The 13,441-nt window shown below is 41.1% G+C and overlaps 1 protein-coding gene across 2 annotated transcripts in view; it reads left to right on the top strand.

Annotated features, from left to right (window-relative positions):
• Positions 1 to 6,819: 6,819 nt before the first annotated feature.
• Positions 6,820 to 13,441, top strand: part of FAM83B (family with sequence similarity 83 member B) — an 85,653-nt gene continuing 79,031 nt past the window's right edge. The window contains exon 1 of one of the 2 annotated variants that reach the window (XM_072734363.1): positions 6,820 to 6,886. The gene's annotated coding sequence lies outside the window, so the exon portion shown is untranslated. Of the gene's footprint in view, positions 6,887 to 7,145; positions 7,285 to 13,441 lie in introns of those variants that run through there. The other variant, XM_072734361.1, reaches the window with a different exon arrangement.

The raw sequence follows: 13,441 nt of genomic DNA on the forward strand, positions 1-13,441 counted from the left end.
TCCTCTTTAAATCCAGTTTTATGGGTCTACATGGCTAAATATGGTTACTCCACAGACTAATATGATAGTTCCAGATGCACGCTGAAGTTATCTGTCAATGCCAAGAGAAAATCTGATTGGCTTAATTTAAGACAAATGCCTTCCCCTACTTCATAGGTTGTGTGCAAGGTGAAAACTTAATTTTGGGGGGATATTTTGAAACATCAGATGATCTCTTTAGAATGTGATCATCCTAGATGAAGCATCAGAATGCAGTTCTGCCACATAGAGACGAAGACTGGGTTTTGTTCTAAGTCATCCTAGAGCTTGCCTTGGCTTTGATGTTTGCAGTATGTGAGGAATGTCTGCGGTAATGATAATCGTAGTAATATTGGACTTTTGTATGATAATTGCAGGTTTTCTAAGCTATGCAACATCAATTTGAGGTCAGTCAGTATTATTATAATTACACCAGATCTAGGGACATGGAGACACAGGAATTTAAGACGCCATGCTAAAGAGTTAGGACTCATCCAGGATTTCAGTGACGATCAAGTGGCTCTACAACTTGGGCTCAGTAGATTTGGTAATGGTATTGATTTCAGTCTCTGTCGTCTGAATTTCTATTTTCTTCTTTTTTTTTTTTTAAAAAAGATTTTATTTATTTATTCATGAGACACACACACACACACACACACACACACACACACACACAGGCAGAGACACAGGCAAAGGGAGAAGCAGGCTCCACGCAGGGAGCCCGACGTGGGACTTGATCCTGGGTCTCCAGGATCATGTCCTGGGCTGAAAGCGGCGCGGCGCTAAACCGCTGAGCCACCCGGGCTACCCTCTATTTTCTTCTTAATCTTTTTTTTTTTTTTTCCATTCCAGTTGCTCTAAAATCCCAAATGCTTTTCTTAATAGTTTTTTTTTAAAATAAAAAACTGTATTCTTCATGTAATAACAAATAGCAATGTAATCTGTCTATGGCAGTAGTATTTTATGTTTTGCTAATTTTTTTTTCCTTTGGTTAAACATTCTCCCGTAATTCCTTTTTTCCAACTAGCAATCATAACGATGGTGCATTTTATTTTGCCTTTTTTTTTTTGTAAGCAGAATTGATGCCTTATGGTACATCTACCTATAAAGTTTAATGTATTTAAATTAAATATCAGTTTAATCTCCAACCAGGAAAATATACTTTTGGTTGTTTTAATTGGGGATTGGTGAAGGCAATAAAGGACATTATTCAAAAGTGTATCTGCTTATATGAGTAACTTCACTCTAGTGATTATAGCAGTGATCTAGAGATGAATTTTGATACTGAAAGTTTGATACTGAAGAATGTAGAAGTCACATCCTTGAAGCTCACAGTCTCTTCCATTTATCCTTTTCACTTCTATACCAGTTCTCAGTTTTCAGAAGGAAAGAGGAAATATCAGCTACAGGAGTTGTTAAGAGATAAAAGGGACAGTACATCAGCAGTATCTAGAAGAGTTAAAGCCAGGGCATTCATATTTTATGAATTCATTTGCCTTTCTCACTCTCTTCTTCATTCTTCATATATTTTTTTGAGCCCCTACTATGCACAAGGGGTACAATGAAGGACAGAAATGGATGCTTGTTCTATGGGAACTTGTGGTAGTTCTCTGGGAACAAAAGGAGTTGAACTTTGCATAAATAAACTTAAAATTATAATTCTTATGGTTTTTAGGAAGAAAAAGCACATGATGTCTTGTAAACCTGGAATTCACTGGTCTAGGGAAGGCTTTCCTGGGAATAGAAGCTTTGCATTTAACTCTGAAGGAGGAGTTAATAGATTTTTTTCTTTAATACACAAGCATGTTTAATGCAGCATTGTGAATAGTAGAAAAATATCAATATAAAAGTCTAATCAGTGAGGGAATGCCACTTATATAATAAATATCCTCACAAAAGGATATTATGCACCCATTAAAAATTAATTAGAACTTTACCTTTTGATACAGAAGGATTTCCATGAAATGATATTGTGTAAGAAAATGAACATTTATTAAAACAAATAAACATAGGAAATATTCTACAGAGTAGTTTCCTCAAGGGAAAAAGAGGAGAAGCAGGGTGAAGATAGCTTTCTAGGCAAAGGAACAGCATCTGCAAAAGCTGTGAAGAAGAAAAGAATCTGAAAAATGGCTGATAGATCTCAGAAAATGGTGGGGTGGGGGTGGGATGTGAGGGGAGGAGGAGATGCCAGTTGAAGCAGAGAGATAAGCCAGACCATATAGGAATAATCCACGTGAAGGACTTTGTTGTTACCATTCAGTGAATGCTTTATACTTTTGAACTCCTTATTCTTTCATCACTTAGCAGTTGCATGCCATCACGTGCGGGTCCTGCAGAGTACTGAACATATATTAGAATCTAAAACATTATGCCTTGTACAAAGGAATTACTCCATAAGTCCCAGTTTTCTACTTTGCTTATCCCTCCTTTTCATGCTGCTCCTCCCATAAAAAAGTATAATGTAGCTTTATAGTTCTCACCACTCAGACTCAATACCCTTCTATGTTTTTGAACAAATGAGGTTAATAAGGTTACTGTCCCCTTATAATAGTAAAACTGAATGCCATTTCTTCATAAAATAACCTATGCACATATTTTTAAAAAGTAATTTCGTGCCTAATTATAAGAAATTTACAAAGAAGGCTGTTTGTTTGTGTATAAATATTCACACATAAGTAGACCAAAAAACGTAAAGTTGTTAGATGCTTGACCCACCGATGTTAAAGGAAAGTCAGCAGTTTTATTGGTAGCTGATGCAGTTTTGTCAGTGCTATGATTTAAAAAATAAAAAAATTGGGGTACCCAGTTAGTGGAGTGTCCAACTCTTGATCCCTGCTCAGGTCATGATCTCAGTGTTGTGAGGTCAAGCTCTTCATTGGGCTCTGTACTCTGCAGGGAGTCTGCCTGAGATTCTCTCTCCCTCTTCCTCTGCCCCTCCCCTGCTGTCTCTCTCTCTCTCTCTCTCTCAAATAAACATAAAAAATAAAGAATAATTCTGACAAATGTGTAAATTAAAAATATGTTGTAATTGGATTTCAGGAAGTTGGTATATATTCAAACTGTGCAAAAAAATTTCTTCTTTTGTATGTATAAGAGAGAAGTTCTAGACTTAAGTAATTATTAATGGCCTTTTCACTTTCATTATGTCTGGCAGGACTGCTGTTATTTGTACAACACATGGGGTAATTTTCCATTGTGAAGGACATATTATAGGACATCTATCATTCCGGATCTTCGCCCACTAAGTTCCTGCGGAGCCCTCAATCATTATAGCATTTTCCAAAGGGTTGGCAACCCTTTACTGAGAACTCCTGATCTGACTAGCAGAGAAGACAAGATACTGGGAGGATTAAGTTATACCAGAAGACTTCAACAACAACCCAAAAACCACACACACACACACACACACACACACACACAGTAATAGGGATGTTATAAAGTCACATATCTTTGGTAGAGAAGTAGAAAGGGGGATTAAGGTTTATGCATTTTAATGAGCCCACACCAGCCAAAGCTAGAATTGGACAATGAAGGAATAGAGAGAGGTAAATCTTGAGTGATGGCTATCATACAGAGAGGCAGGAAGAAGCAAGGGAGATATCACAGACTGGACATCCGCTGAGCAGAGATGGGCAAAGGCATGAAGTGAAAAGAAACATGTTTTGTCTAGGAGACAGTGATACAGCATTGCAGACATCTGCAAATTAGATCTTCCAAAAAAGGCCCATGGAGTTGACAGTTTACTGATTCGTCCTCTCCTCCCTCTCTCTCTCACCTTCTCATTGTTTTTCCTTTAATTACAAAACATAATTTATATTGCTGACTTCAGTTGAACTCTGTGAAATCTAGTCCAGGTAATGATTGCCTATGAGGACACCTAGAATGATCACTACTGATGTATTTCTACATAATTTATATAACATACGATAGCAATGGATGTCTGTGATTGTGTTAATAATGTTGGTGATAATGCCATGATAAAATACCTCTGAAGATAGCATTCATATTCATCTATAACAATGACAGAGAGCTCATGACTTTTCAGGAGAAGTAATTTAAAAGATACTTAAATTGGACAATTTTCATGTCTTAGCAAATACTGGCGACAAAAGACTAATAATGAATATTTAAAACATTAAATAATTACAATAATCAGTACTTTTTATCAAATATCTCCTATTAGCATTGCTTCATGTTCTGTCCCTCCATTTAATTGCATAATTATGCATTTTACCAGTAAATACTGGCAAGAGCCTAAAAATTATTTATTTGTGCTATGAAAAATGTAAAACCACCTTCTAGTTTCATGTATCTGATCTGCTGAAAAGAAAAAGAGGGAAGGAGAGGGCCTCATTCCCTGAAGTAATATTAAAATTACCTAACCTTTTAGATACTTCAGATTAAAAAAACTACACAGTACTACATAGTAATTTTGAAAATGAAGGAATCACAAAGTATAATAGTGCATTTTCATTCCTCTAAAGGTATTTTGTGATGGAAAATAAAACAATTATTAGTTTTATATCTATCTATCTATCTATCTATCTATCTATCTATCTATCTATCTATCTTATTGTTTTATCTATATCTAACTTTAATTATATTTCTTTCCACACTTCTTTTTCACAAATACTCTAACATTTCTGTGGGCTTTAAACTGTGTTTGCATTGTTGCATCTTGACACACATAGAAACACACGCACACACATGCAAGTCAAGAATTCAGATTAACATGGATGATTCCTAGTTATATCTACTACACTTTATTCATCTTTCCATCCTCTGCCCAGTACTTGGCACAGTGCCTTTCCTACACAAAATTCTCACAAAAATTGTCCAATTTAAGTATTGAACCAGTGACTGGCTAACCATTACTTACATAATAGTTTACATAACAATTTAAATGTGGCAAGAATATGAAATGATTATGAAGCTCATTTCAGTAAATTTCACAGTAGTCTTAACACGAAGTGTCTTATAAAAGTATTAAACTAATATGCTGATTCAGCCGGTGGTAGGTTTTGCCAACACTATTGGTAATTTTGCTTCTTAACTTCCCTCAGAGTTCTTGGGAAAACTGTTTTTGATAAACACTTCTAGATTTTTTATTGTTATATGTGACATTCTTTCTGTATGGATGGCTTTACTGCCTAGAAGCCATTGTCCTAAACTGCATTAAAATATGTATATTTTAAAGCTCTTAAAGGGAGGTAAGATTATTCCACTAACTAATGAGTTTTGTCATTATTCAATTCAAATTCCAACAGTTCTGTGAAGTTCCATCCGCATCCCTTAATGATTTAAGCAGTTAATCATTACTTCCTTTTACCTTTTAAAGACCTATGTGCTTTCCACTTCTAGTTCCTCATACTTGTTGTACTATTAGCTCCCTTTCCTAGAGCACGTGTCCACTCTCTTCACTTGGCTTGTAGGCTCCTTTAAGGGGTCAGGTCAGTTTTGCATATTTTCCCATCCCACTTAGGGCAGAAAGGCTTTAGCATGGCACCTTTAATGGCGTCTCTCTTTCCATTTACATTTTCCTCTCTTTCATCTGCTTTTAAGAATTGACACTTTAATAGATATCCTTCTTTGAAATTTCACTTGATTTATGTATGAATGAACATTTTAACAAAATGAGACTTTCTATGGACCCATTTTAACTTGTTTAGTCTAAATATTCTTGCTATTTTTAAGTGTGTATTTATGAATGCAGTCCCAGATGCCCCTGAGAAACATCCAGAATTATTTTTGAACATCATAAAAGCAAACAACTAAATTAAGTACCACACACAGATAACATGAATTGAGTGAGTCAGATGATTGCATGTCGAAAATGAAGACCAAGATTGCAAACATATTAAAAGGTTAGACATGGGAATCGCAGGAACCAAAGAAAAAAGTTACATATATAAAACAAAATAAACTGAAGATCATAATATTGAAGAAACTATAAATCACAGATACCACAATCTGGGAAGCCTATCTTTGTTCTCTCTTGGAACTTGCTTTTACTTTCTGACATAGCCCTTTGCTCTGTGCTCTGTTTCAGCATCTAGGATATGTAAATCTCACCCTCCAGTCTAAGTTGACTCATCAGTCAAGACGTAACTGAAATCCCAATAGTTTAGCATTTTCCCCAGGTACTTTATTCAGAGCAAAATAGCCATAAAAGTCATTTTTAAGGTCAATTCCATTTTATGATAATTTACACATCATGCCCAAAGCTTAAAATATGCTTATTATTACCCCCAGCTTCATTTTTTCCCGTACTAGGCTGCATTTTTAACGTTTGCTGCAAGCGGCTATGTTTTGAAGACTATATGATCATCCAGTTGTTAGAAACATTCCTGGGAGTTATTGAGGTGTAGACAAATTTTTAAAACATAAATTTTATTAATTGCTGTAATTTACGCTGAAACCACATAATGCCGTCATTCCCCGAACACTGCTCCACAGCAGCCCACCTAGAGCGGCCTGCTTTTCACGCAGGTATTCCCGTTTTAAGCAGTATCTTTTCCATCTCAAGTCAACAACCAGGGTCATCCAAAGTCGATACCAAATCTTTGATGATGCTTAGAATTTCCCTTTCACATAAAAAGGTACGTGCACAAGCGCCGCTTCTACCCCCTTCCCACCGCCTGCTGCCTCCCAGGCCTGGAAAGCCCCTGCACTGGGTAGGGGTCTGCAGAGCCGGCTGCTGATTGGCACGGTCTCCTGCAGGCCCTGCGCCCCACCTCCCCAGGGAGGTGCGACCCGGTCCCCCACGCCCCCGCTCTAACCCTGAGGCCCCCGCCCTCCGCCTTCCCGAGCCCAGGAGGGAGGTGTGGGGGCGCAGCCCCGCTCCGCCGAGGTCACCGGTTCCCAGGTGAGCGCCGCCGTCCTGCCGGCCTCTGCTCGCCCGGGCCCAGGTGTCGGGACGTGTAGGCCCCGGAGCCCGCAGGGCGGGCGGGGAGGGCAGGCTTTATAGTCGGCCGGCAGAGGGCTGGGTGGGGAGAGGGTTGGGTGTCGGGAGCTCAGGCGGGTCCTGAGAGCTTTCTGGCTGCGCGGGGTTTGCAGCGACACCGCTTCGGACTTGTTGCGACTGGTCCGCACGCCCGCCCGCCCTCGGCCGTGCGCCCGGGCCCGGGGAGGCGCGGCCGGGGCGGAGGCGGCCGGGACCTGACGCCGCAGGTAACTCCCGTCCCCTCCCTCGGCCTCGCCGTTTCCTGGGCGCCAAACGTTGGGCGGCTGGCGCGGCGGCGCGCGCTCGGGGCGCTCCTGGCGGTAAGTGGGGCTCGGGGGGCGCTCCCCGGCCGCGGGGGGCGGGGGGCGGGCGGGGGCTCCCGAGGCTGCCCCCGCGGTGGGCTGGCCCGGCGGGGGCGGAGGGATGGCGAGCACCGGGGCGGGATCGGCTGCTCCCCGGGGTGCAGAAGCCCCTTTCCTCTGTCTGGTCAACTTCCTCCGTAGTCGCGTGGGGAAGTTTGAAAAGTTAGGTCTCCGGCGGGGCGCGCTCGGCGGGGCGCGCTCGGCGGGGTGCGCTCGGGTTCCTCCAGGGGCAGGCGCCGCCCACCTCGGACGGGGACTGGCTTCCTCTCGGCTTCTGGAGCGCGCAGCAGACCGCGGGGCAGGGGGGCGGGGGGGCAGGGGGGGCAGGGGGGCGGGGGGCGGGGGGCGGGGTCTGGAAGCGCCTGGCGGGAGGGGGGAACGGGCCCGCGGGCCGGCCGCCGAGGGGCGCAGGCTGCCCAAGAGCGCGTGTGTCTTTAGGTCCCTAGTGCGGATGGACTGGGAAAGCAAGACAAGACTTACTCTGGACGAAATCTCTTCTGTTTGAATCCAGTTGCCTTGAGAATAGTTGAGACCTGTGCTTTCCCAAGTCCAGTCGGCGGCCTGTGTCCTTGGTTCGCTCGCCAGGGTGATTCTAGTACATACCAGATGTTGAGAACCAGTGTGCCCAGAGGAGATAGCTTCTGGAAAGGTAGTCGGAGACTGTAGGCCTATTCTTTGTGACACGTTCGTTAGGAGAATGATTACCCCCTATAAGGTGTGTGAGGAGGCTGAGAATGTGTGTGTGTCAGTTATTGCATTCATGAGGATGTAAAGAGACAATGGTGCTTTATGTGGAGGAGGCTGTGGGAACGAACACAGGATACCTTGCTGACTCTGCATGCAGGGATGAGGTTCTAAGTTCTGGGATTTCTGACCCAGAAGTGGAGAGGAGAACTCCGAGGAGGTCAGAACACAAAGAAAAGCCGTGCTGGCGCACTCAGGGCTGGAGACCACGATGTCCAGCAACTCATTTCCAGATTCCCACTTACTACACATTTTGCCAGGTTCCTGGCAGGCACCTCCCCTCTTTCCCTTTCTCATCCCCAACCAATGCAAGAGCCCCAGGGAAATCCATGACTGAGGCTGAATCAGCCCTGACATGAAATAGGACAAGGGAGCATGATGAAAGGGCCTTAGAAGAGAAATCGAGTTTTTGTTTGTTTGTTGGGTTGATTTTTCAAAATAACTAGGGAATGAGAATGGTGTGAAGCCGGATGAAGTGGGAGTTAGGGGTCAGTCTTTGTTTTGTTTGTTTCCCAGGATGATGGCAGTCCCCACACCTTCCTGTTTCAAATTCCACCCCCTGGCTTTTGGGTTTAGGGCACACGTGGTGTACACACCTATTAAAGAGTGCTGGCTGCACCCTGCAGAGCTGAGGGGCTGGGTAGATGCTGCCTTTAAAGCTGGCACATTCTAGACCACAGATGCTTAGAACTTATTGTGGGAAACTTTGCCTATTGAACAGTTGCTGAAAGGGATTGGCATAGATGGAGACAAACCACACCTATGGTGCTGACTCAGTAGTGTCTTTTGTGATTACTCTCTGGAGATTATTACTATTAACAGACTAAACTCTTTTGGGGTGGTTTAATTAATTTTATTATTCTTTCTATTATATCTTCTCCTGCTACGATATCCCCTTATTGTTTATGGTGGAGGTTCATACATGGAGTATTTTCTTGACCATGACTTAATGCTGCAGCAACTCACCTACCTGTTTCCTGTCCAATTATATTATACAGTAATGAGTTTCCAAGATGTAATATTACACTTTAAGTCTTGAGAATCTTGTGGATGAAAGTGTGATCCCAGTGAAGCAGGCCTCTTCTATAACATCTGGCTGGAGGAGAGCTTTTGAAAAGGCCCCACTTAGCTTAATTTAACTAATTATTTATTAAATTACAAGTTGTCCTTGTCTAGCTAGTTAGGTAAGTTTGTATATCTGCTCTCTGTAACTTGTAAAATAGGAGTGTTCCAGGGGGTGTTTCACAATTCAATGTCTGTTAAACACAATGTTACTGCTTATTTTGTACTTTTGTTTATTGAATTATTTCTAATCTGGGAGTGGGATGTATGAGGAATTTTGTTGGCAAGTTTATCATTTGAAAATGATCATACAGTCTCCCTATCACCCCCCAAATAGTGTTCTAATTGATGGTTATGGATTTTAAGGTACCCTGGATTAAATTTTATACAAATAGCACCTAAGCTCCACCAAACAATTAAATCCACCAGTACTTCCCTGAGAAAATGTGAAGCCTTCAGATGGACCTTCCCTTTTACTGAGGTAGGCCAGTGGACATTAGCCTTGTTTTGTGATGTCTGCCCCAGCCCCCAAGGGTGGAGTAGGGTTCCCAGGGGGTCTGTACTTCTAATCCTTAGAAACAGAGAACTGTGGGCTACTGCCATAGGAACTGGGGAAATGATGGGCTCCAGTAAAAGGGGCATGTGTGGAGGTGAAGTGGAGTGGGAGCAAGTTGGCTCTGGGACTGGGAAGGAGAAGGCTTATTAAGAAGTCAAGAGGTTAACATATATAGGAGGTAGGAATGAGGGATCAGAGAGGCAAATGATGTTTTCAGCAGCTGTGATGCTGTGAGGCGATGAGACTGGGTTGGAGAGATGATCCAGACATAAGGGTTATTCACCCATTGGGCACATCTGTGTTGGGAAGTGTTTGAATCATTGATCATAGCTGATATGAGGAACCTTTTCCTCAGGGACATCTAATTACTACTCAGTTTATAATTTTGTTTTATTTTCATACTGTCCTTAGGAGGGAGGCCAGATGTCCCCTAAAGGCACATGACTTTTATCTTTTGAACTATATATCAAGTGATTTGTAGACTGCACCCATTTCTGGGGAAGGTAAATTAGTGATGGTCAGCCTTTTGAGAATTGGCATAGGGTCAGGTGTAATTTCCATGTTACTGGCAGTCCTGATATCTAAAGTTTACACCAAATTTATGCAGTCCTGATGTCTAAAAGTTATGATTTTGTGCTCTAATACTCTCCATTAAACATGCACATAAAACAGCACTATTTTGTGCTGAGCAATGTGATGATTCACTCTAGGTAGGAAGGTTAATAAGATACTGTTCCTGGATCTCAGGAAGCTTACAGTTAGGGACCTAATAACATTTACAAGTACAAAAAAAATAATGAATCTGGTCCACTTATGATTTCCTTCATATTCTCTGGATGTTCCAGCAGATAGTGTATATGTCCATTAATCACTTGTGAAATTAAACATTAGCAGACCTGACTTAGTCGTGATTTTGGACAAAGTACCTAAATTCTTTTTTTTTTTTTTTTTTAAGATTTTATTTATTTGACAGCACAGGCAGAGGGAGTAACAGGCAGAGGAAGAGGGAGAAAGCAGACTCCCCGCTGAGCAGGGAGCCCTAGGACAGGGGATGGGGGCACCATCCTAGGACCCTGAGATCATAGCTTGAGCCAAAGACAGATGCTTAACCAACTGAGCTACCCAGGTGCCCCCAAAGTATCTAAATTCTATTGGCCTCTCGGGTGTGTCCCATCCTACTGGGAGATTCTCTGTGATCACTTCGTATTAAGGGTACCAGAAAATAATGTTAACTAACATCTCTCCACAGTCTCACTGGGAAGCTCATTATTTTTACTTGTTTTGTCACATTTTCATTTCAAAGGGTTTTAGTTCTCTATTTATTGTCAGGTTGCTTCTCTGATTAAATGAGCATTTCTCTTTTGGGGAAGAAAAGGCAGTTTTCAAAGCACCAAAAAGTGGCATCTTCCACTTCAGTGGCTGCAGTAGAGTCACTCAGCAGAACTTTTGTCCAGGCTGTCATTTATTTCCATGCACAGGCAATGATGGCTTTCATTCTTAACAGCACATTGCTCCAACTACTTAGTCTCCTCTGACTCATTCAACAGCTGTTTCTGTTGTTTTAAAATAATTGCCTTTTTCTTGAATAAATGTGACTTCTGAATTATTTGTTGGAGAAGGGCAAAAGCCAGCTAAGTTCTTAGAGTGAGAAGCTAGTGACCAAGTCTCCCCCTGCCCCCACCCCAGTGACTCCTTGCTTCAAATGCATGCCTTCCTTCTCTTCATCTCTTCTTGTCTCTCTAATCTTTTGTCCAATCTTATGGCGGTTTCTGGCCTCTTTGTTCCTTCTCCATGTTTCTCTTCCTTTTCTTTCTTTTCCTCTGTCTTCCCCTCCCTTCTTTCCTCATCCCCTTTCATCCTTAAGCTCATCTTCATTTTCTGTTCCACCTCTCATCTTTTCTTTTTCCTTCTCTCCCATTCCCTACTTTTATTTATGTGGCTGTCTCTCCATCTGTTCACCTATTTGTCTTTATTTCTGTCTGTCATCTCTCAGTATCAGTACACTTTTCTATTTTGGTACATTGTGGGCTTCTAAAAACCTATAAGATTCAAATAATATGAAAATCAATAACATATATTGCAGAGGTAATTTTATAAGGATCAAATATAAATAAAATTGCCAGTTATACTTTAAATGTTAGAATCATTTAGGGTTAGGTTAGAACCCTAACCTTAACCCTAACACTATTCAACAATATGGTTCTGACATGTGTACATGTGTTCAGTGATCATCTCATTAGAACTAAAGATTTGCCTTCTTTGACATGTTCAATAATTACCATCTTTGCCGTTATTATACTCAGCTTCTTAGATAAGCATTTTACTAACATAGAGACTTTCATTTTTCCATTTTCCTAAAACTGAGATAAAATAAGTTGAAGTTTCAATAAAATATTCAAATAAGAGTACAAATAAGAATAAAAAGAAGAATGGTGTTACTGAAACTGGATATTAACATGCCCGCAGCCTCTGCAGTAAGTTGCAATGTTTATTAATTGATGGATTGAAAACTGGGTTTATCATAGGAAAGGTACTCTTTAGTGTCAGCATCTAATGTAGGAAGGTTCAAAGATCGAAAAAACCTAAGTAGGGATCAACTGTACATATAATCAAAACTTACTTTAAAGAAATTTCAGTAGGAAAATGACACTAAAGAAAATCAAAAGTACTCTAAGGCTACTGGACCCAAAATAAAGTTCCGCAAAAGTTGGGACAGAAGCCCGTGAACATCCTAATTAGTTATATGCATGTGTCACACATAGAATAAATGACTTGAGTTAAAGAAACTAATTATTATATTTGATTTTCATATCCTAGGACAGTGGTATCATTATTTGGGGGTATCTTCTCTCTTTTCCATCATGCTTACACCGGTGTGGGCCTTACAGACAAATGGGAGTGAAACAGAAGAGCTGCCAGGTGCAGTTTCTGGTTCAGGTCTGGTTTATAGATGACTAGAGCTTTATAAGCGTCAGCCTTTGCTCAGTCATTACTGTTACCCAGAGTAGAACCACTGTCACAGGAATTTAGCACAATTGTGAAGGAACACTGTTTATGTGTAATCCACAAGACCTAGAAACCCATTTTACAAATCCAGCAGCATTTTATGCATTTTTTAAAATACTTATTTATTTATTTATGAGAGAGAGAGAGAGAGAGAGAGAGAGAGGCAGAGACACAGTCAGAGGGAGAAGCAGGCTCCATGCCGGGAGCCCGATGTGGGACTTAATCCCCGGACTCCAGGATCTCGCCCTGGGCCAAAGGCAGGCGCCAAACCGCTGAGCCACCCAGAGATCCCCCCATTTTATGGATTTTAAAAAATATATATTTATGTATACCTTTTTGGTTAACTTCTGTGTGTGCCAGTGTTCTATGAGCAAGTGAGAGGAGCCAATGAAGAAAACAACAAAAGATCTAAAGTAGGGTGGGCTAGGTTTCCAATCAGATTTTTTTGGGGGAATTTCTGAGGGAAAGTAAAAAAGAAGTACTTCATTTCATCTCTGATATAGCTATCTACACAGGCTTAATTAAAAGTGAATCCTGAGGGAAAAGACTAATGTAGGCTTGCTAGACATTGAGATTGCTTTACATGTTCTGTTTACTTATATGGCTCTTTATACAAATTAAATTATACAAATTAAAATCTTTCCACACTAGATAGGTTATTAACACTTCATATTTTTTGGCATATTAACTAAATAAACTTGTGTCCACTTGCACAGTTTCTGCAATATTATTTCTCTTATAAACCTC

This window comes from Vulpes vulpes, chromosome 1, assembly GCF_048418805.1.
Source record: "Vulpes vulpes isolate BD-2025 chromosome 1, VulVul3, whole genome shotgun sequence".
In the NCBI taxonomy this organism is placed as follows: domain Eukaryota; kingdom Metazoa; phylum Chordata; class Mammalia; order Carnivora; family Canidae; genus Vulpes; species Vulpes vulpes.